The sequence below is a fragment of the Cajanus cajan genome, chromosome 6 (assembly GCF_000230855.2).
Source record: "Cajanus cajan strain Asha chromosome 6, NIPB_CcT2T_4, whole genome shotgun sequence".
In the NCBI taxonomy this organism is placed as follows: Eukaryota; Viridiplantae; Streptophyta; class Magnoliopsida; order Fabales; family Fabaceae; genus Cajanus; species Cajanus cajan.
This window is the reverse complement of record NC_138522.1, coordinates 15136486-15161528: the sequence shown is the minus strand read 5'-3', so window position 1 is coordinate 15161528 and position 25043 is coordinate 15136486.

The following is a 25043-nucleotide window of genomic DNA, read 5'->3' as shown; positions in this document are numbered from 1 at the left end:
TAATATCCAACCTCCATTTTCATCATTTCCTCCATTAAAGACGTTAATCTTGAAGAACTTGATCCAAGGAGTCAAGGGTCCCTTCACATTGGTCATCATGTCTCCACCAATGCTAGTAACGATGCCATCAAGGTGAAAAGAGCCTTGCTGTTGTCGCAACCCGAAAATGTCCGATCTCGCGACTAATGATTTAGACATCCTTTTGAAAGTCTCATCAATTAAGGAATGCCCGGACACCAGACTAATCCTTAATTAATGGTTTTGAAAAATGATTTCATGGAGTCGCCACCAATGTTTTACTCAAAACATTGGAAAAAAGAAAAGGTTTTTTAAACAATCCAATAATAGCCTTGATAACCAGAATTGGGTTCAGGGGTTGGTTACGTGTAGGGAAGGTATTAAGCACCCCTACAACGCCCTTAATTGGTACCCTATGATGAAGTTAGCATTATAAATGATAATAATAGAAATATTAAATCCCCTTTTATTAATAATTATTTACATGCTTGAAATTTAAATTATACAATTAACCCTAAAATGTCTACATGATTATTTTAATTATAACAATATTTATTATAGATAAGAAATAAAAAAGAGAGAAAGAGATTAACTGAAATACCTCTTGAATGAGCTCTATTGTATCTTCAAAATATGAAGATTTTAGGTGCTTTGTGGCAACGTTTCACACTACAATGTCCCTCACAAAATCTCAAGAAATACAAAAGAGAGAGAGAGAGAAAAAAGAGAGAAATTTCAAGCTCTAAGGAGTCTGGACGAAATTTGGAGTCTTGAGAACAATGCCCGAGTTGTCTATTTATAGGCATCAGAAAGTGGCCAGAACGACACGTTCCAAAACCGGAACGACCTGTTTTGGAGCAGAACGTTGTGTGTTAATCACGCACCTGGGAACGGCCCATTCCAGAGTTGAGATTAACACTATGTTACCATGCTTAGAACTGCCCGTTCCAAACTAGGTTTTTAGGCCTTTTTAACAGTTTGGAACGGCCCGTTCTGGTGTAGGAACGGCCCGTTCTGGTGTAGGAACGGCCCGTTCCAGACCAAGGTTTTAGGCCTTTTGATTAGTTTGGAACGACCCGTTCAGGTCTAGAACGGCCTGTTCCAACCAAGAGTCTTTAAGCCTTTTAGCTGGCTCGGAACGGCCCGTTCCAATTTAGGAACGACCGGTTCCAGTTTTGGGACAACCCGTTCCGGGCCACTAAAACTAGTTATTTTTGGGCTTTCAGCCGTCTGATGTCCTGTCTTGTTGTTTTCTTGCTTTTTGAGTTCCTTTCCTTGATAATAGACGTCCATTTCTTTGTTTGTATGACCCCCAGACGAAATTGGGTGTCTACAACTGCCCCTCTTTACTTGTCCTTTGGAATAACATTGTGTTTCTTTTCTAAAGGCAAGTAAAGACGTAGACATTTCGTCCGTGTCTTCTCTTTGTCTCTTTGTGTGACGCTTCTACGTTGCTTCCCTTGGATAGGTGTATTTGCTCATATCATTACCTTTTAGAGTGTAGACCCCTAAAATTGTCCGGGTCGGAAATAAAACTCGAAGACCCTCAAAGATCGAAGGAAAGTCAGCCAGAAGGACTCCTAGAAGACCATAGGATGGCTATCTGTAGGTTTAGAGGTCTTAGAGTAGCTTAAAATAAGGAAGTGGAGGGAATGAAGTCCAATACGGCCGTACTAAACTTAATACGGCCGTATTGAAGCTTCAACACGGCCGCAGTGAACTCAATACGGCGTATTAAAGTTTCTGAAACTTCAATACGGCCGTACTGAAATCAATACGGCCGTATTGAAGCTTCAATACAGCCGCAGTGAACTCAACACGGGCGCATTGAAATTTCTGAATTTCAATACGGCCGTATTGAACTCAATACGGCCGTATTGAACTCAATACGGCCGTATTGAAGTTCAAAAATTTCAATACGACCGTATTGATTCCATAGCCCGTATTGCGCCTGTTCCCTATAAATATGGCGTCATTTTGACGTCATAGGACACTTTTACACACAGTTTTAACCCTCTTCTTGAGTATTCTGGGTTTTTTTGAGCAGTGCTCTGCCTAGAAATCACTCGGAGAGTTGATCCGACGAAGTTTTTGAGTTCTGAGCATTTTGCTTGAGTCTCGAACTAAGTCGAAGGGAAATCCATCGGATTTCCAAGTCAAAAATTATTTTTTAGGAAGGAGTGAGCGGGCTTGTAGAGCGAGGGAACGCCAAAAAGCTTCCCAGTTTTACTCGAAATATATAAAAGCACGCTTCAAGAGGTTTCTTTTCTAAAAATCCCTTCTTTTACTGCTTTCTGTGTGCATATTAAATTGTCATCATGTAGATAGTTAATTTATAATTGCTTAGAATAAATAGGGGTAATTTAGTAATTTTGCACTATTATTTTTAGAAATAATCTGTCATAGGGAACCCGAAAGGGGCGTTGTGGGGTGCTAACACCTTCCCCACACGTAACCGACTCCCTTACCCGACTCTGGTTATAATGGCCGAAGTCGATTTTTGAACCGATTGCCTTAAGCTTCTTTTTCCAATGTTTTGAGTAAAACATTGGTGGCGACTCCATGAACCCTTTTACTACGAAAACCACTAATCCATGGAGGGTCCCGCTTGGGATTAACATGGATTGGTGAGCCTTTTAATAAAGTTGCTCGTTTGACGAGATCTCAGTTTGAGAATAAGTCATTCTAGCAATCCATATTTTTAAACAAATAAAAGAGTCCAACCATCCTTCGCGAATGCCGAAAGCCCGTTTCGGGCCGGTGGCGACAGATGGCGACTCCGCTGGGGAAGCTTCGAGAGTCAGTCCCATTTAGTGACAGATTGTTTTTAACAAATAATAGTTAAAAATTACTTCGTTACCCCTTGCTTGTATGATAACATGATTTATTATATGGCTTTAAATAACTGTTGTATGTTTAAATTCCGCAATTGTTTGAAATACAAACTGCACACAAACCTTTGCACACAACAGTTCCCTCTATACCCGGGGGCATGAGTGATTAACCATAGGGAGTGGATGTTAGTACGGCCGGTTGTCGAATGGGTCTATAGGTGCCCGTAGACCGTTGTCGGAAAACATCACTCAAGGTGATAACCATGAACTTGAGTCCGACGGTGCGTTGGAGCTTTCCATCGACCTACGATGAGAGGAATTGGGTCCCTATAATGGGGGCACCTTGGGGGCCTTGGACTGGTGAGAACAGTTAGAACCACCTTGAATATGCACCCTTTCTGCAGGATACCCCTACCTCGTGATTCGCTCGTGACTGTTCGTGGATGAGTGAATTGTTTGTGCATTGATTATGTGAAATTGTTTGAGCATACATTGCACCTTTTAAACATACAACATTCCTTTTTAAAATAAGAATAAATAGGAATAAGAATCTTCCATTGCATGGTGTTAACATCTACCTTCATCACATTCATATAGGTAGTTTCCCTTTTCACCCAAAAAAAATAATAATACAAAATACCCAAAAAAAAAAAAGGAAAAAAGGGTTATTTATCCAAACCAAGCAATATCATGCATCATCTTAGGGACATCCTAAAAACATGATAATGCTTAGTTGAATAAACACAATGCATGCATATTCATCGTCATCATCTCATATCATGCATTCTTATCAAAGATCATGGAGGGATCTAGGTTTACATTTCATACATCCCTCCTAGTAAATCATTAATAAACATTAATAAAAAGAAAGAATTAATCGATGCGTATGTTCAAAGAATGGATCGCACGCCGTTCGTTATCAAGTGTAAGCCAACAACCGCGCCAAGCGAACACACGTCAACTCCGTTGTTGGTAATTAAGACGAATAAAGGGGAAGGTCCGACACCGTTAAGGATCACTACTCCAAGGCCTTTTCCCTACGAATCGAATAAGGCTGTGCCGTGGATATACGACATCCACTTTTCTGCCGACAGCGATATCTCTAACATCGCTGGACTTGGGGGCATGACTAGGAGTGGCAGGATCTACACTCCCGAAGATCTTCATGATAAAGCCCCCAAGAATAAAGAAAAAAAAAAAAAAAAAAAAAAAAAAAAAAAAAAAGAAAAGAAAACCGAGGAAAAAGAATCCGAGGAGGAGACAGACGAGCTGTTAAAGTTTATCCGACAGAGCGAGTACTCCATCGTGGATCAACTTCATAGGACGCCAGCAAAGATTACGCTGTTGTCGTTGATCCTAAGTTCCGAACCGCATCGGCAAGCTCTGTCGAAAGTCTTGAACGAGGCATATGTGTCGCACACTATCTCCCAAGACAAGTTTGAGGGGATTGTTAGTCACATCACGGCTAGTGATCACCTCACCTTCACCGATGAAGAAATCCCCGCTGGGGGACCGAATCATAACAAGCCCTTGCACATCTCTGTAAAGTGCAAGGAGTATCACATCGCTAAAGTCTTGGTAGATAATGGATCTTCCTTGAATGTGATGCCAAAAAGAACGCTCAAGCAAATGGCAATCAAGGGAGTCCAAATGCGCCCGAGCAACATGATCGTTCGAGCTTTCGACGGCTCTAAAAGAGAAGTGGTGGGAGAAGTCAATCTTCCAATCCAAATCGGACCCACTATCTTTAACGTCGAATTTCAAATAATGGACATTACTCCTGCATACAGCTGTCTCCTCGGCCGACCTTGGATTCATGATGCGAAAGCTGTACCCTCTACGCTCCACCAGAAAGTCAAATTCATTGTGGGTGACAAGCTGGTGACTGTACAAGCTGAAGATGATATACTCATCAGTAAGCCATCCAACATACCTTATGTGGATGCAGCAGAGGAAGCTTTGGAAACCGCCTTCCAAGCATTGGAAATCGCCAATGTTGAGATATTTCCCCGAGAAATGAAGAAGGTAGCTCATATGCTCACAAAGAACGGATACTTGCCAGGACAAGGATTAGGCAAGGACTCCCAAGGGATCCCGGAGCTACCTATTATCAAGGACAATCCGGGGAAACAAGGGTTAGGATACAACCCTGTTAAAGATCAAAGAACGAAGAGGAATCAAGATCCTTCTCGACGTTCTTTAAGCCAGATCTTTAGGAAGGCTGGTTCACAAACGTCAAGGCCAGCTGTCGTCATCAAGTGTCCTTTTCCTTCTAATAGGGATGTGTAAATTCAGTGACTATTAGAGATCACTCCTCGGGGACAGCCCGACCCCCGAGCCTCGATAGGGCACATGTTTCCATTATGATAAAATCATTCTTCATTATTTCTTTATTGCTTCTTTTCTTGCTCGCAATAAAAATCTAAACCACGTTATTTAACCCTGTTTGAATAAACATGAATGAGGTTAAAATCATCTTGATAATAATAAACCCGCATCATTTTTATGTGAAAATGTGCATAACGACTTGGAGCACCTTTTCTTGGCCTCAATAAGTGCCGTCATGGATAAAAGAAATCCATTCAGGACAAAAATCCTAAAAAACAAAAAGCTCGGCAGGAAACCCAAAAAGGGGGCTGCACAAAAATAAGAGCAAAAGACCCGCTAGGAATCCCACAAAAGGGTGACCTAGGCAAAAATTAGGGTTACAAAATAATGAACAAAAACAAAAGCCCGCTAAGACATCACAAATGGGTGTTTTAGGCAAAAGTTAGGGCCGTCAAAAAAAGAAAAACAAAATAAATCCATGATGGTACCATCAATTGAATTCAACAAGGGGCTCAAGAAAAGCTATCCAAGTTGTCAAAACACAATCATTAATAACAAAGATGTGCTTAACCTCATAAGTGTTTAATCGAACAAGCCTAAACACATAAGCCTACCATGGCCAGCCATTCTTACAAAAACCATTTTTCAAAAATAAAATAATCCCCTCTAAAACACAAACCTTTGAAAATATATCCTTTCCTTCTTTTCTCTCTTGTCCCAAACGATTTTTGAATAATCTTGTGGAAACATGGAGATATAGTGGTCAATAGGAGGGTTGACACATCTTCTAAAGAAAGGGAAGAATCATTTGGTTGATGACACCAAAATCAAATATGCATCATTCCTCGGTAACAGAAATCGGCAGAGCACAGTCCGTCTGGAGGAATGGCAAAATCCAAACACAAAAACGCATCGGTTAATTCTTTTGAAAAAAGAATCAAATAGAATTAGGTGCATCATACTACATACATGCATACAGATGATAGGTGTACTAGAAGATCACTTATTCTCTGTTTATTGAAAAAACAAAAAAAATAAAAAATATAAATTTCAGAAAAAACAATGCGCCCGTACCATGTTCAGTACACCCGTACTAAAATCAGGGTTATGAACAAAATTTCAACTCAATACGGGCGTACTGAAATGGATGCGGCCGTATTGGCCATAAAGAAATTTTCAAAGACCTCGTCATGAGGCAACTACATAAATTAGAAAAAATAGGAAAAATTGCTTGTGTATGACAGCAGCAAACAAAATGCAAAGATTCAGAAAATCAACAGCGTCATACAGAATAACTAAGCCTGGAGAGGCTTGCCGAAAGAATACTCTCAGAATAACTGAGCCTGGAGAGGCTTGCCGAAAGAATACTCTCAGAATAACTGAGCCTGGAGAGGCTTGCCGAAAGAATACTCTCAGAATAACTGAGCCTGGAGAGGCTTGCCGAAATAATACTCTCAGAATAACTGAGCCTGGAGAGGCTCGCCGAAATAATACTCTTTCAGAATAATTGAGCCTGGAGAGGCTCGCCGAAATAATACTCTCTCAGAATAACTGAGACATTTCTGTACAGAAAAAACCGAAATCAACAAAAAGGCAAAAACACAGAAAAAGCCGAAATCAACAAAAAAGGCAAAAACACAGAAAAAGCCAAAATCAATAAAAAAGGCAAAAACACAGAAAAAGCCAAAATCGACAAAAAAGGCAAAATACAGAAAATCCAACAAATCATACAGAATAATTGAGCCTGGAGAGGCTTGCCGAAACAATACTCATGCAGAATAACTGAGCCTGGAGAGGCTTGCCGAAATAATACTCATACAAAATAACTGAGCCTGGAGAGGCTCACCGAAATAATACTCGACAAATTGTACAGAATAAATGAGCCTGGAGAGGCTCGCAGAAATAATACTCCCCAGAGGAAACCTCAACTCACGCTCTTGGACTCAAAATCCCCAGCAAGAGCTATCAAGCAAGATCGTCAAAATCCCTAATGGAAACACGATCGCCCAAGAAGAATATCTAAGTCAAAGGACTTTAAAACTTCCTCAGTGAAGATAGCTCTCCAACTCAGGCGTTGAGTGAGGCTAAGCCTGCAGAGGCTTCCTAAATAATACTCTGGGATACATAAGATCCCCCATTCCCCAGTCGCCAACTCAGAGGCATCCCTGTAAAAGGAGAAAAAATCAAAAAAAATATCAATAAATATTTCCCAAGCGGAATTCGGCATTCAGCCAATCATCAAACATCAAGATAATTCGCCTACTCAGAGGCACTCTTACAAAAAAAAAAAAAGGAAAAAAAATCAAAAGATCAATAATCATTCCCCAAGTGGAATCCGGCTCTTGGCCAAACATCAAGCGTCAAGATGATCTGCCTAACAGAAGAGGCTAATCACAATCAATGACAAAATCCCCCAGCGGATAACAGCCTACACAGAGGCGACAAAACCAGAAAAACAAAAAGAGACACCCGAATAAGGATAATCGGGATACTCCACCAACGTCAAAGGACGTCAGCCAAACATAAGGCATCGCTCAATTCAAGAAGAGCATCTGTGTCTACACCCCAAGGAGTCAGAAATTCCCCATGGGTACCAACTATGCAAATGCAAGTTGGGGCACAAGAACCTATGAATGACTGCACATCCCCTAGACGGATCCCTGCGTTATCCAGCCCTCAGTGGCACAAAATCAGAAAAACGTCGAAGCAGCATAGTGGACTGTGGAGACAAAAAAATCATCTCAGATCCCTGGAGAGGGTAAACTCGCATTGCCGAAGTGATCAGAAGACACGGACGCAGACCCTGGAGAGGGCAAACTCAATCACCGAAGTGTTCAGAAAACATGGAGGTGTGCAACTTCCGGCTCGGGCGTCGAGTGAAGTTGTGTCTGGAGAGACCGTACTCGCAGCTTCCGGCTAGGGCATCTAGTGAAGCTAACCCTGGAGAGGGCAAACTCAATCACCGAAGTGTTCAGAAAACATGGAGGTGTGCAACTTCCGGCTCGGACGTCGAGTGAGGTTGTGTCTGGAGAGACCGTACTCGCAGCTTCCGGCTAGGGCGTCTAGTGAAGCTAACCCTGGAGAGGGCAAACTCAAGTACCGAAGTGTTCAGAAAACATGGAGGTATGCAACTTCCGGCTCGGGCGTCGAGTGAAGTTGTATCTGGAGAGACCGTACTCGCAGCTTCCGGCTAGGGCGTCTAGTGAAGCTAACCCTGGAGAGGGCAAACTCAAGTACCGAAGTGTTCAGAAAACATGGAGGTATGCAACTTCCGGCTCGGGCGTCGAGTGAAGTTGTATCTGGAGAGACCGTACTCGCAGCTTCCGGCTAGGGCGTCTAGTGAAGCTAACCCTGGAGAGGGCAAACTCAAGTACCGAAGTGTTCAGAAAACATGGAGGTATGCAACTTCCGGCTCGGGCGTCGAGTGAAGTTGTATCTGGAGAGACCGTACTCGCAGCTTCCGGCTAGGGCGTCTAGTGAAGCTAACCCTGGAGAGGGCAAACTCAATCACCGAAGTGTTCAGAAAACATGGAGGTGTCCAACTTCCGGCTCGGGCGGCGAGTGAGGTTGGGCCTGGAGAGGCAATACTCAATCATCAGTGATGTTAAAACACTGGTGTCTAGCTTCCGGCTCGGGCGTCGAGTGAGGCTAGGTCTGGAGAGACGGTACTCAATCACCAGCGTCGCTAGAGGCACGTCGGTGTTCAACTTCCGGCTCGGGCGTCGAGTGAAGTTGACCCTGGAGAGGGTAAACTCAGCTACCGAGGATGTCAGAAGCGCCGAGGTATGCACCCACCTGGAGAGGCTACTCAACAATTTTCCACCGGAAGACATTACAAGTCAGAAGGTCGGCACATCACCCGGACAATTGGGTCAACTCCTTTACTTGTCAGCCGGTACACCAAAAGGCCGTCCGACTAAGTAAAGGGGGGGCAGCTGTAGACCCCTAAAACGACCGGTTCCAGTTTTGGGACAACCCGTTCCGGGCCACTAAAACTAGTTATTTTTGGGCTTTCAGCCGTCTGATGTCCTGTCTTGTTGTTTTCTTGCTTTTTGAGTTCCTTTCCTTGATAATAGACGTCCATTTCTTTGTTTGTATGACCCCCAGACGAAATTGGGTGTCTACAACTGCCCTTCTTTACTTGTCCTTTGGAATAACATTGTGTTTCTTTTCTAAAGGCAAGTAAAGACGTAGACATTTCGTCCGTGTCTTCTCTTTGTCTCTTTGTGTGACGCTTCTACGTTGCTTCCCTTGGATAGGTGTATTTGCTCATATCATTACCTTTTAGAGTGTAGACCCCTAAAATTGTCCGGGTCGGAAATAAAACTCGAAGACCCTCAAAGATCGAAGGAAAGTCAGCCAGAAGGACTCCTAGAAGACCATAGGATGGCTATTTGTAGGTTTAGAGGTCTTAGAGTAGCTTAAAATAAGGAAGTGGAGGGAATGAAGCCCAATACGGCCGTACTAAACTTAATACGGCCGTATTGAAGCTTCAACACGGCCGCAGTGAACTCAATACGGCGTATTAAAGTTTCTGAAACTTCAATACGGCCGTACTGAAATCAATACGGCCGTATTGAAGCTTCAATACAGCCGCAGTGAACTCAACACGGGCGCATTGAAATTTCTGAATTTCAATACGGCCGTATTGAACTCAATACGGCCGTATTGAACTCAATACGGCCGTATTGAAGTTCAAAAATTTCAATACGACCGTATTGATTCCATAGCCCGTATTGCGCCTGTTCCCTATAAATATGGCATCATTTTGACGTCATAGGACACTTTTACACACAGTTTTAACCCTCTTCTTGAGTATTCTGGGTTTTTTTGAGCAGTGCTCTGCCTAGAAATCACTCGGAGAGTTGATCCGACGAAGTTTTTGAGTTCTGAGCATTTTGCTTGAGTCTCGAACTAAGTCGAAGGGAAATCCATCGGATTTCCAAGTCAAAAATTATTTTTTAGGAAGGAGTGAGCGGGCTTGTAGAGCGAGGGAACGCCAAAAAGCTTCCCAGTTTTACTCGAAATATATAAAAGCACGCTTCAAGAGGTTTCTTTTCTAAAAATCCCTTCTTTTACTGCTTTCTGTGTGCATATTAAATTGTCATCATGTAGATAGTTAATTTATAATTGCTTAGAATAAATAGGGGTAATTTAGTAATTTTGCACTATTATTTTTAGAAATAATCTGTCATAGGGAACCCGAAAGGGGCGTTGTGGGGTGCTAACACCTTCCCCACACGTAACCGACTCCCTTACCCGACTCTGGTTATAATGGCCGAAGTCGATTTTTTAATCGATTGCCTTAAGCTTCTTTTTCCAATGTTTTGAGTAAAACATTGGTGGCGACTCCATGAACCCTTTTACTACGAAAACCACTAATCCATGGAGGGTCCCGCTTGGGATTAACATGGATTGGTGAGCCTTTTAATAAAGTTGCTCGTTTGACGAGATCTCAGTTTGAGAATAAGTCATTCTAGCAATCCATATTTTTAAACAAATAAAAGAGTCCAACCATCCTTCGCGAATGCCGAAAGCCCGTTTCGGGCCGGTGGCGACATAGAGCACTTGAGTGTTTGGTTGCATACTCTATGGGGTAACAAGGGTGACAAACTATACACCTGATCTTCAGTCTTCGAGTAGGTGCTCCATTGTTTTTCTTGTGATAGTGAGGCAAAAATTCGAAACATCTAGGCTTCTGGTCTTGATGTAGATGCTTCTTGTTGCTTATGCTTGTCTCATGTAGTGAATTCTTTTATTTGTGAGCTTGTTAAAGAGGGAGTATATTCCGAGCTCAGCCTCTCCAAGCTGGACTGACATTTAGGGCTTTAGTCGGCCCACTCTAAGGTCAGATAACCCTCTTTGTTGTTGAAGTAGTTTCGTAGCTCAGCCTCTCCAAGCTGGACTGATATCTTAAGGCTTCAGTTGGCCCACTCTAAGGTCAGGTAACCCTCTTTTTTGTTGAAGTAGTTTCGTAGCTCAGTCTCTCCAAGCTGGACTGATATTTTAAGGCTTTAGCCGACCCACTCTAAGGTCAGGTAACCCTCTTTGTTGTTGAAGTAGTTTCGTAGCTCAGCCTCTCCAAGCTGGACTGATATTTTAAGGCTTCAGCCAGCCCACTGCTAAGGTCAGGTAACCCTCTTTGTTGTTGAAGTAGTTTTGTAGCTCAGCCTCTCCAAGCTGAACTGATATTTTAAGGCTTCAGCCAGCCCATGGTGGGAGCTCAACGGAAATCCCGATTTTGACTTCAAAGAACTCGGCAGTACCCTCGTTGTCATTCACTGATTTGAGAGGCTAGACAGCGGCTCTCGATCAAGGCTTCAGCCGGCCTATGGTAGGAGCTCGACGATAGTCCTGATTTTGACTTCGAGGAACTCGGCGGTACCCTCGTTGTGGTTCATTGATTTGAGAGGCTCGACGGCAGCTCTCAACCAAGTTGGATTGATTTTAAGGCTTCAGCCAGCCTATACTGGGAGCTCGATGGCAGTCCCGATTTTGACTTCAAAAAACTCGGCAGTATCCTCGTTGTCATTCATTGATTTGAGAGGCTCGACGGCAGTTCTCGATCAAGCTGAACTGATTTTAAGGCTTTAACCGGCCTATGGTGGGGGCTCGACGGCAATCCCTGTTTTTTACTTCAAGGAACTCGGCGATATCCTCGTTGTTGATTAATGATTTGAGAGGCTCGACGGAAACTCTCAATCAAGCTGTGCTAATTTTTAAGGCTTTAGCGAACCTATGGTGGGAGCTCGACGGCAGTCCCGATTTTGACTTCGAGGAACTTGGCGGTACCCTCGTTGTCGTTCGCTGATTTGAGAGGCTCGATAACGGCTCTCATTCAAGTTTGACTAATTTTAAGGCTTCAGCTAGCCTATTGTGGGAGCTCGACGGCAGTCCCAATTTTTACTTCGAGGAACTCGGCGGTACCCTCGTTGTCGATTAATGATTTGAGAGGCTCGACGGCAGCTCTTGACTTGGATGATTGTTGATATCCTTTGAAGGATGACCTTTGAAATCTTGGGTGGATACTTGATGGTGATTCTTTTTCGATTTGAGGTACTCGACGGTACCCTCGTTGTTGACTTGTGATGAAAAATGCCCCAAGGAGGATGGGCATGATGTACTTGATGTGCCCCTGTGTTGATGGGCGATAGATGGGTGACAGGGATTCTGGTGTTGCCCCTGCCATGTGAGTATTGTGATGCCTCTCCAAGCGTCTTTATTGTGGGATGGTTGGTAAGAGTTTGGTGTTGTTCTTGTCAAGGTGAGTATTGTGATGCGTCTCCAGACGTTGATCTTGTGGTAGAAATATTTTTCTGAACTTTATTTTCTTAGCTTTGGCTTTTTCATGATTAAAGCTTGCCTTTTTTTCTCTCTCTCTATATATATATATATATATATTTTTTTTAAATGCTTCGGCTTTTTCAACATTTACGAAGCTTTCCTTTTTCTCATGTTGTTGCTTTTGCTCTTTATTGTCATCATTGGTGGAGGGATCTATTCCATGATGATGTTATTTGCTGAATCTTTATTGATGAGTATTATTTTGGAAGCCACTCCTGACTTTGGTTAGGAAGTCATTCCTGGTCTCGACATTCTCTTAGATCATCCTTCATTCAGTTGAGGAGTAGGGCGCGATGGCCTCCTCATGCTTATGGGCTTGCTTATTCGGTCGATTCCTGTTCTATCCCGTCTTGCTATTGATGTGTCTTCCTTTTCTTGGTAGCTATATGAAACCACTTGTATGGAACGCCCTTGTTGGGGCTATGCTTTTTGACACGATCTTGGCTCTTAAGGCACTGTCTAGCTGTTGATCTTTTTTAGAGTGCTTCGGCCTCTTGATTCCTCTGACAAGTGATGGATTGACACACACAAAGAATGCAAGAATGTAAAAGAAAATGAAAAGCAGGAATGGATTGGATTTTTTTAAAATTTATTTTTTTAGTGAACTTATACCCTTTTGTGCACACTTGTGCCATATGCATATTATGCTTGCTTCTATGCTAATGCTTAAAGTGCAAATTTATTTTTACTTTCAAGAAATTAATCTATGCGCATTGATCAATGACATGGATTGGTAGCCTTTAGCCTTGTCGAATTCAGTGTTGCTTCTTGAACCTAAGGTTTGTGTAGTTCAACCCTCTCGCTTGTACCGGATATGATATGTTAGCCCTTAGATCAAGTGTACCTAGACTCTGTTCTAGGACACCTCCATCTTTTCCTTGTGAGTTTTCACTGTGCATATTCCGTGTATCTCTCAAATTTATCTTAATGCCATGTAGGTCAAGAGGAATGAGAGGAAGGGGATATATACATATATATTTTTTGTAAAAGTTTTGGTAGAAAGGATTTTTTTTCAAAAATGGTTTATAAAAGAATGGCTGGCCGAGGTAGGCTAGTGGTTTAGGCTGATGAACAAACACATTCAAAGTGAGGAAATCATTTTCCGCGTTAGCTTATTATTTCCTTCAAAGTTAAGCGATGACTTGGGATTGCATATTGATTAAATGATCTTCTCGAGCTGACTTTCAGTTTTCAACTCGGGATGCTGCTTTCTCCTAACTTTTGCCTAGGTTACTTGAGATGTGTTCCCTAGTGGACATTTTCTTTTGATCCTCACTTTTTCCTAGGCTACCCTTTTTGTTTGTGAGTCTCCTAGCGGACCTTGCCCTAATTTTTGTGCAGCCCCCTTAATGGGTTTCCTGTCAGGCTTTTGTCTTTGCAGCATTTGTGATCATCTTTCATTACTTCATTAAAGGGGGATGCCCCTTGTACTGATTTCATTTGGACTTTTATCCACAAGTCATGCCCAATTTGATTGATCTTTATGTGTTTTTTATTGTGTATTAAGCCATTGTTTCTAATGACGTCCTTATTTCAAATGTACTTGTTCATTTAAGGTTTGTTGACGAGGCTTAGATAAAAGGGAGAAGAGAAATGAAGTAGAAAAGTGTGTGGCATTAAAATAGAATTTTCAATTTACACGTGCCCATTTAATGTAGCTTGAGGGCCCAGGCATGCCCCAAGTTCGTGATTCATACACAAAGAAAAAGAAAGAGGTTGCCCCTTAGAGAGGCCTAAGTCATTTAACCGTAGAGCTAGTCCTCCACTTGCATGGATGTGGCTCTTCAGAAGATCTCGTGTAGAGGGAGGTCCTTTGGCTTCTTCTCTTGTAAAGGTATTTTCAACCCATATCCTGAGCCTTTCCTAAGAAGTAGGAATGGGTAGAAGCGATGATAGAGATTTCCATGGAGTCTTGCTTCTTAAGAGGAACATTCAAGCAGTCTCTCGATTTTCAGCTCAAACAAACATTGCTTCTCGATTTTTTTTTCCTAGAATGCCCTTTGAAAGTTTTCATTCTAGCAGCTTCTTAACAAGCAATGTTTGAGGGATTCGTCTTTCGCAGGTTCTCTTTATTAGCTTGCAACTTGTTAGGAGTGTGGATCCATCCATTTATAGTCGTTTCTCCTATTCCGCTTGGATTTCACGGTTGCACGACACAACTTTATCCTTTTTGGGCAAGAGTTGGCGTCTTAATGATTGTGGAGTTCTTTACCTTAAACTCTTTATGCATGGCTTACTTTCCATTATTTTCGACTAACGCACATAGTTTAATTTCCCTTTTTACTCTCATTTATTCTTTTACAAGGAGGAATATTTTCTAAATGAATTTAATGCAAAATGTAGAGAAATTTGAGAATAATAAATATCAGTCTTATTGATTTGTTTATTTGTGAATGCTCAAATAGATTTTGACAGTATTAAGCGAGAATCTATATTAGATTCTAAGAAGACTTACTTTAACAAACATATCAAAGCAAGGGTCAAACCATAGTATTTTAAAGATGCTTTGGGTTTTTCTTTAAAGTGCAAATACTGTTGTATATTAGAGCATTCACTTTTCTTAACTTTCTATACATACGACAACCTAATCCTCCTTAGCTAATAAAATAAAATGAATGAAATTAATGAGCTAATCTAGAATGCATGTCATTTTTTTTTGCCTAATCTTTATCATGTTTCTATTATCTAAAGGGGAATGATGCATGGTAAAGATGAGATTTCTTTTATTGATTTCTTTTTTACAAAAAGGAAACTACCTATATGATGTTAATGGAATGCTGACCTAAGAATGCACAAAGGGATATAAAATTTTTATTATTATTTTTATATTTTTTATTATCTGTTTGCTTATTTTAAAATTCCAATCCATCATATTAGAACAAAATAATACAAATAAATCCACACACACATGCTCAATCAACGTACACCCACGAACGATCGTGTTCAAATCCTTGGTCTGTGGTCCTTGTCAAGAAAAGTGCATTGTATAGGATGGTTCTAATCTCACTGGTTCTCAAGGCTCCCAAGGTACCCCCATTATAGGGACCTAGTATCTCTGTCCCTGTCACCTGGCAAACTCTAAGGTCTGTCGCAGTATTTCGGGCTAGAGTAACTATGATGGAAATCTAATCCCCAAGGATCCCTTTGGAAGAGGTAAGACCAAGAAGGATGAAGGTTGATCCAAGGAGGCTCACACTTGAAGACCATTGGGCCTTTAACTAGGTCCATGGTTAGGAGGCTAGAGGAGGCTTCTAGAGAGGAGATGCTTCTTAGACCTATGCTCAATATGAGTATTGAGTATGATTCCTTTTTTTAGTCTCATAGTCTCTATTGTACATACATTGTATAGTTTGATTTCTTGTACCTTGTATATAGTAGATACTTGTATAGGTGTATTTTTGCCTTTGTATTTGAGAGGCACTTTATTTCCTTTTAGTAGCTATTGTATATTGTTTCTAGGGTAGGTTAATTGGGCACTTTGACTCCATTTAACCTAACCTAGAAATACACTCTTTTCTTAGTTTTCTAGTAGTAGGATTGGGAGTGGCATTAGCGAGCTAGAGAGTGCTACTAGCAATTTAGCCAAGAGGTGGTCCTAGGCTAAATTTTACATTGGATGAACCTAACTAAACCAAATTAACATTTTCAAAACCGGTTGGAGTAAATTAAGTCCAAAAAGCCGCCCACCTTAGTTGTGTTCACATTGGCTGGATTGCTTGGCTCTTCTCAAGCTTAGAAGCTTGAAGCACAAGCTTTTCCTTAGCTAGCTTACCAAGCAAGCTAAGTGAGAAGCTTGCTCTCCAAGCCTTTAGACCATGGACGGATTAGCTAGACCTTACCATGGTTCCCAGTGAACCATGGTTAAGGCTAGCTTGCTCTCTAAGCTTCCTACTCCTATATACTTGTATTCCTTTCATTGTAAGACACTTTTGGAGATATTGAGATTTCATTTCTGAAGAATTGTTCAGATTTCTCTCTTTTAAAAGTCGCTAAACCTCTTTGATATTCATCCAATTCTCTTATCCCTTCACTAGAAGAGTGTGGTGAGAATTGAAGAGACTTATCTCTTCATCAAGGAGTGACATCTCTTGGGAGATTTCTCCACCAAACCGTGGTGTTTCTAAGGTCTCCTCCTCCATTGGAGACCTTAGCAAAGCTTAGGAAGAATCAAGGAGCCAAAGATCTAGGGAGGAACTTGAAGAGGATTCACATCAATCCGGATTCTCCAACAAGTTTTCCATCATTTGGTATCAAGAGCTAGGTCTCCTTGGTAAATTCGTTCTTAAGATTTCTTGTCTTGTTTTGTTCGGTTAAAATCATGTAAAAGTGTGTCTAAACTGTTCCTACATGTATTTCCTTTTATTGTCTTGTGTTTGTGTGCCTTGAGTGGTTCTTGTGTCACATCCATAAATCTATAGAACACACTCACTTTGTCTTGTTTGTTTTTGGTTCATGTTCTAAATTCTTGTGAATCAATCTTTTTGTGTGCCTTAGGTATTCTTTGTATGTATTTTTAAATGTTTTAGGATTGCTTTTATCTTCCGTTGAACTCCTATAAATTCGGACTAAAAAGAAACTCCTAAAAAGAAACAAGAATACAAGCATTTTACATTTCTTAATCTACTAGTTTTGTCTTAGAGTCATGTGTAGTTGTTTTACTTGTCATTAAATCCTTGTTTTGCCTTTTTATTTTTGAATCTAAATGTGTTAACCTCTGTTCATATATGGTGTCATTTCTGGTTGAACATTATTAAATCTTAGTGTGCTCATAAAATGATTCCAATGCATGTTATTAGACCTAACATGTTCTAGAGTCAATTTTTTGTGAACTTCAATTGCTATTTGTTTCTTAGCAATTTGTGACCATAAATTCCTTGTGTGTCTTGTGCTTGTTTTGAAAAAAGAAAACAGAGTTATAAGTGTATTAAAAACGAAAATCAAAGTGTACAAAAGATAAGAACAAACTAGTATCAAAACTAGTAACATTTTTGTGTTGAAAATTTTGACTAGTACACTTACACTTCTACTCTTCTTACTTCTCTTTTCTCCACCACTTGGAAACCTCTTTATTAATTGTGTGGCCTCTGTTTTAAGTGCTTAATCTCTGTATTCAAAGAAAATAAAGAAAGAAAAGAGACAAAAATATAAGAAAAAGAAAAGAAAACAAAAGAGAAAAACCTAGAAAAAGCAAAGTGAAAACAAAACATTATTAGTAGCACTTGGCCTTGAAAATTTGTGTGATTTTTCTTGAGGTTTGCTTGCTGTCTAGTGGTTGGAAAAATACTTTGAAACACTCAAAAAAATTGCACAAATTTTGTTTTGGTTTTTGTAATCCATTCTAGTGCCATTCCTAGGACTAATCTTTTGTGTGCTAGCTTTTGAAATTAGCCTTTAATTGTTGCTTTGTGTCTTCTTGGCTCTCTTTGTTTTGTCACATAAATTCCTACAAGAGTGTAGCCTTCTTCTAATTGTGCTTTTCAGTTTTCATTTCTTGGCCTCTACTCTCTCTTGATTGATTGTTAAGCCTTGGTGAGATATAATACTTTTCAAGCCATTACACTTGGAAGGAAGGGCTAATTGAGACATGTTGGGTTAATCTCGAAGGGGTCTACACTTGAAGGAGATTGAGGTACAAATAACTTTAGTGAAACACCTTGGAAAGGCTCACTTGTTTGTTATTTTTGAATCCAAGACTTGTTTTGATTTTTAAGTCAAAGTTAGAGACGGATTTTGGAAGCAAATTAGTGACGGATTTGAAGAACTTGTGACGGATTTGGAACACTTAGAGAAGGATTGGTGGAGACCAATTTGGGACGTTTCACTTGACTCCAAGGCTGTCCAAGCTTGCTTCCAAACACCCTTGGTGGAAGTTCTTCAAGCATTCTTGATTAGTTTTGTTTCCATTGTTTTGTAACTCCTTAACCCTACCTTGGGTTAACTTTTAGTTTCCTTTGTTAAAACAAACCTACATTTAGGAGTGGTTGTTTGGGAAATTGTTTAAGTCCCACCACTTCCAAAATAGTATTAAATAAAGGTTCCTAGACACGTTTAGTACTTGTGGAAGGGTCCCCAAAGGCTTCAAGTGCCATTTGGGCTTCCACTAGGATACGCCTAGTTTTACTTGTTTTTCATACTACCTTTAGAACTTGTGGAAGTGTCCCAAAAAACTTCAAGTGTCACTTGGACTTCCACCCTAGGACCCTACGACTAGTGTATGCTTTACTTGCTTTCTTTTTACTTGTTTAATTTCTAAGTTCGTTTAGAAGGCTTCCTTTGCCTATTAGGGGTTTCGTGCACACACACACAACTACTTTACTTGCTTGTGTGAAAAAAATTTTTTGTAAGAAAGGTATAAGGGGGTTTAGTAATTTCCACTTGAAAAGGCTTGGTTATTAAATGGCTCCTTGTAGCTCACCTCCCTTGATAGTGCAACTTGTATACTTAGACCTCCAAGTACTTAGTATTGCACCAAAAAGAGAAAATCTTTTGTGAAACTCTTTATCACTCAATTTGCAAAATTCTTTAAGATTTGTGAAAACCTTTCTCTTGCAAAAATGAGTGATCATTCTCATGAAAGTAGTGTGCATGGTCATCATTCTCCTAAGAGTCATAAAAGCACTAAAGATGAACTTAGAGAACTTAGGAATTATATAAGGAAAAAAGAGATAGAAAATGAAAAAAATAATGAAACTATAAGAGAGTTGTTAAGTAAGCTTGTGGTGGGGGGTGAGACTAGCAAACCCCATGCCAATGAGGGTCATGGGCCTTCTAAGCCCAAAAGACATGATGGTGAAGGGCCTTCTAGGTCCCATAGACATAAACATGAAGAAGGATCATCTAGGTCCAATAGTCACCATTCACACACTCACTTATCCTCAAGTGAAGGGTTTTATAGTAGTCACCATGATGATGGATAATATCAAAAACCCCCTAGGCAACATAGGCCTAGGCATGAAACAACCTCTCTTAGAGAACCTAGAGATGACCTTCCTCCCTTTCATGGAAAAGACAATGTTGATGATTACTTGGATTGGGAGGTGAAGGTTGAACAACTCTTCACTTGCCACAATGTGAGTGAAGAGAAAAGAGTTCCTATGTGTCGCCACCCGCCGAAACGGACCTTGGCATTCGCGACGATGGTCGGACTCGTTTTAATGGTTCGAAAAGTGGTGGATTGTTAGAACGACTTATTCTCAAACTGAGACCTCATCGAACTAACAATTTTATTAAATGATTCACCAATCCATGTTAATCCCAAGCGGGACCCTCCATGGATTAGTGGTTTTCGCAAAAAGAAGGGTTCTTGGAGTCGCCACCAATGTTTTACTCAAAACATTGGAAAAAGATATAAGGCAATTGATTTCATAAATCAACTTTGGCCATTACAACCAGAGTCGGGTAAGGGAGTCGGTTACGTGCGGGGAAGGTGTTAGCACCCCACAACGCCCCTTTCGGGTTCCCTATGACGGATATTTCATAAATAACAGTGTAAAATTACTAAATTACCCCTATTTATTATAAACGGCTATGAATAAGATATCTACATGATGAATAAATTAAACATGCGATGCAACAATCAGAAAGCAGTAAAAGGAAGGATTTTGAAGAAGAAACCTTTGAAGCGTGCTTTTATATATTCAAATGTTAGGAGGCTTTTTGGCGCTCCCTCCCACTACACTCTCGCTCGCTCCTTCCCTAAAAATTAATCTTTACTATGGAAATCAAAAAGATTTCCCTTCGACTAGTTCGAATTCTCAAGCTAAATGCTTAGAACTCAAGAACTTCGTCGGATCGGCTCTCGGAGAGAATTCTAGGGCAGAACACTGCTCAAAAACCCCAGAAAACTCAAGAAGAGAGTCCAAGAAGTGTGGAAAAGTGTGGAATGACGTCCAAATGACGTCCTATATATAGGAGTGAGGCGCAGTACGGCCTCTGACATCAATACGGCCCGTACTGAAGTTTTGAACTACAGTACGTCCGTATTGAATTCAGTACGGCCGTACTGAAGTTTCAAAAACTTCAGTACGGCCGTATTGGTTTCAGTACGGCTGTCGCCACCGGCCCAAACGGGCCTCGGCAGTCGCGAAGACGGTCGAGCTCGCTTTTTATTTTTAGTTTTGAAAATGTATTGGATTATTAGAACGACTTGTTCTCAAACTGAGACCTTGTCGATCTTATCCAATTTATTTATTAAAAGTCTCACCAATCCATATTAATCCCAAGCGGGACCCTCCATGGATTAGTGGTTTTCGCAAAAGGAGGGTTCGTGGAGTCGCCACCAATGTTTTACTCAAAACATTGGAAAAAGGGATAAGGCAATTGATTTTATAAATCAACTTTGGCCATTACAACCAGAGTCGGGTAAGGGAGTCGGTTACGCGTGAGGAAGGTGTTAGCACCCCACAGCGCCCCTTTCGGGTTCCCTATGACAGATTATTTCTAAAATAATAGCGTAAAATTACTAAATTACCCCTATTTATTATAAGCGATTATAAATTAACTATCTACATGATGACAGTTTAAATATGCACACAGAAAGCAGTAAAAGGAAGGATTTAAGAAGAAACCTCTTGAAGCGTGCTTTTATATATTGAGTAAAACTGGGAAGCTTTTTGGCGTTCCCTCGCTCTACAAGCTCGCTCGCTCTCTCCTATAAAATTTTGACTATGGAAATCCGGAGGATTTCCCTTCGACTAGGTTCGAATCTCCAAGCTAAGTGCTCGGAATTCCAGAACTTCGTCGGATCGACTCCCAGAGAGATTTCTAGGGCAGAACACTGCTCAAAAACCCCAGAATACTCAAGGAGGGAGTCAAAACTGAGTGTGAAAGTGTCAAATGACGTCCAATTGACGTCATATTTATAGGGAATAGGCCCAATACGGGCTACAGAACCAATACGGCCGTATTGAAATTTTTGAACTTCAATACGGCCGTATTGAGTTCAATACGGCCGTATTGAAATTCAGAAATTTCAATACGGCCGTATTGAGTTCAATACGGCTGTATTGAAGCTTCAATACGGTCGTATTGATTTCAGTACGGCCGTATTGAAGTTTCAGAAACTTCAATACGCCGTATTGAGTTCACTGCGGCCGTATTGAAGCTTCAATACGGCCGTATTAAGTTCAGTACGGCCGTATTGGGCTTCATTCCCTCCACTTCCTTATTTTGAGCTATTCTAAGACCTCTAGACCTACAGAGAACCCTCCTAGGGCCTTCCAGGAGTCCTTCTGGCTGATCTTCCTTCAGTCTTCGAGAGTCTTCAAGCTTTATTTCCGACCCGGACAATTTTAGGGGTCTACAGCTGCCCCCCCTTTACTTAGTCGGACGGTCTTTTGGTGTACCGGCTGACAAGTAAAGGAGTTGACCCAATTGTCCGGGTGATGTGCCAACCTTCTGACTTGTAGCGTCTTCCGGTGGAAAATTGTTGAGTAGCCTCTCCAGGTTGTTGCATACCTCGGCGCTTCTGACAACCTCGGTAGCTAAGTTTAACACCAACGTGCCTCTGACGACGTTGATGGCTGAGTATTGTCTCTCCAGACCTTGAGTATTGTCTCTCCAGACCTTGAGTACTGTCTCTCCAGACCTAGCCTCACTCGACGCCCGAGCCGGAAGCTAGACACCAGTGTTTTAACATCACTGATGATTGAGTATTGCCCCTCCAGGCCCAACCTCACTCGCCGCCCGAGCCGGAAGTTGGACACCTCCATGTTTTCTGAACACTTCGGTGATTGAGTTTGCCCTCTCCAGGGTTAGCTTCACTAGACGCCCTAGCCGGAAGCTGCGAGTACGGTCTCTCCAGATACAACTTCACTCGACGCCCGAGCCGGAAGTTGCATACCTCCATGTTTTCTGAACACTTCGGTACTTGAGTTTGCCCTCTCCAGGGTTAGCTTCACTAGACGCCCTAGCCGGAAGCTGCGAGTACGGTCTCTCCAGATACAACTTCACTCGACGCCCGAGCCGGAAGTTGCATACCTCCATGTCTTCTGAACACTTCGGTACTTGAGTTTGCCCTCTCCAGGGTTAGCTTCACTAGACGCCCTAGCCGGAAGCTGCGAGTACGGTCTCTCCAGACACAACTTCACTCGACGCCCGAGCCGGAAGTTGCACACCTCCATGTTTTCTGAACACTTCGGTGATTGAGTTTGCCCTCTCCAGGGTCTGCATCCGTGTCTTCTGATCACTTCGGCAATGCGAGTTTACCCTCTCCAGGGATCTGAGATGATTTTTTTTGTCTCCACAGTCCACTATGCTGCTTCGACGTTTTTCTGATTTTGTGCCACTGAGGGCTGGATAACGCAGGGATCCATCTAGGGGATGTGCAGTCATTCATAGGTTCTTGTGCCCCAACTTGCATTTGCATAGTTGGTACCCATGGGGAATTTCTGACTCCTTGGGGTGTAGACACAGATGCTCTTCTTGAATTGAGCGATGCCTTATGTTTGGCTGACGTCCTTTGACGTTGGTGGAGTATCCCGGTTCATCCTTATTCGGGTATCTCTTTTTGATTTTCTGATTTTTGCTGCCTCTGTGTAGGCTGTTATCCACTGGGGGTTCTGGATGTTGATTTTGATTTTGTCTCCACAGTCCACGATGCTGCTTTGACAATTGTTTTTGATTTTGATGCCACTGAGGGCTGGATAATGCAGGGATCCGTCTAAGGGATGTGCAGTCATTCACAGGTTCCTGTGCCCCAACTTGCATTGCATTGTTGGTACCCATGGGGAATTTCTGACTCCTTGGGGTGTAGACACAGATGCTCTTTCTCTCTGAGTTGAGCGATGCCTTATGTTTGGCTGACGTCCTTTGACGTTGGTGGAGTATCCCGGTTCATCCTTATTCGGGTATCTCTTTTTGATTTTCTGATTTTTGCTGCCTCTGTGTAGGCTGTTATCCGCTGGGGATTCTGGATGTTGATTTTGTCTCCACAGTCCACGATGCTGTTTCGACGATTGTTTTTGATTTTTGTGCCACTGAGGGCTGGATAACGCAGGGATCCGTCTAGGGGATGTGCAGTTACTCATAGGTTCTTGTGTCCCAACTTTCCATTGAGTAGTTGGCGCCCATTGAGGAATTTCTGTTTCCTTGGGGTGTAGACACGAAGATGCTCTTTCTGAGATGAGCAGTGCCTTATGATTGGCTGACGTCCTTTGGACGTTGGTGGAGTATCCCGGTTATCCTTATTCGGGTAACTCTTTTTAATTTTTGGATTTTGTTGCCTCTGTGTAGGCTGTTATCCGCCAGGGGATTTTGTCATTGGTTGTGATTGGCCTCTTCTGTTAGGCAGATCATCTTGATGTTCAATGATAGGCTGAGAGCCGGATTCCGCTTGGGGAATGATTATTGATCTTTTCGATTTTTTCTCTTTTTTGAAAGAGTGCCTCTGAATAGGCGAATTATCTTGATGTTTGATGATTGGCTGAATGCCGAATTCCTTTTGTGGAATGGTTATTGATCTTTTTGATTTTTTCTCTTTTTGAAGGGGTGCCTCTTGAGTAGGCGACTGGGGATTTGAAGTTCAGTGTTCGGCTGAGTGCCAAATTCCGCTTGGGGAATGGTTATTGATATTTTTGATTTTTCTCTTTTTGCAGGGATGCCTCTGAGTAGGCGATTGGGGAATGAGGGATCTTATGTATCCCAGAGTATTATTTAGGAAGCCTCTACAGGCTTAGACTCACTCAACGCCTGAGTTGGAGAGCTATCTTTCACTGAGGAAGTTTTAAGTCCTTTGACTAGATATACTGCTTGGGCGATCGTGCTTCCATTGGGAATTTTGTCGATCTTGCTTGATAGCTCTTGCTGGGGATTTTGAATCCAAGAGCATGAGTTGAGGTTCCTCTAGGGAGTATTATTTCTGCGAGCCTCTCCAGGCTCTAGTTATTCTGAGGAAGTATTATTTCTGCAAGCCTCTCCAGGCTCAATTATTCTGAAAGAGTATTATTTCAGCAAGCCTCTCCAGGCTCAATTATTCTGAGAGTATTATTTCGGCGAGCCTCTCCAGGCTCAGTTATTCCGAAAGATGTGAAATCTTTGTCTTTTTTTTGTCGACTTTTGACTTTTTCTGTATATTTGCCTTTTTTGTCATTTTTTGGCTTTTTCTGTATTTTTGCCTTTTTTGTCATTTTTTGGCTTTTTCTGTATTTTTGCCTTTTCTGTTGTTTTTCGGCTTTTTCTGTACAGAAATGTCTCAGTTATTATGAGAGAGTATTATTTCAGCGAGCCTCTCCAGGCTCAATTATTTTGAGAGTATTATTTCGGCGAGCCTCTCCAGGCTCAGTTATTTTGTACAATTTGTCGAGTATTATTTCGGCGAGCCTCTCCAGGCTCAGTTATTCTGAAAGAGTATTATTTCGGCAAGCCTCTCCAGGCTCAGTTATTTTGAGAGTATTATTTCGGCGAGCCTCTCCAGGCTCAGTTATTCTGAGAGTATTTTTTCGGCAAGCCTCTCCAGGCTCAGTTATTCTGAGAGTATTCTTTCGGCAAGCCTCTCCAGGCTTAGTTATTCTGTATGACGCT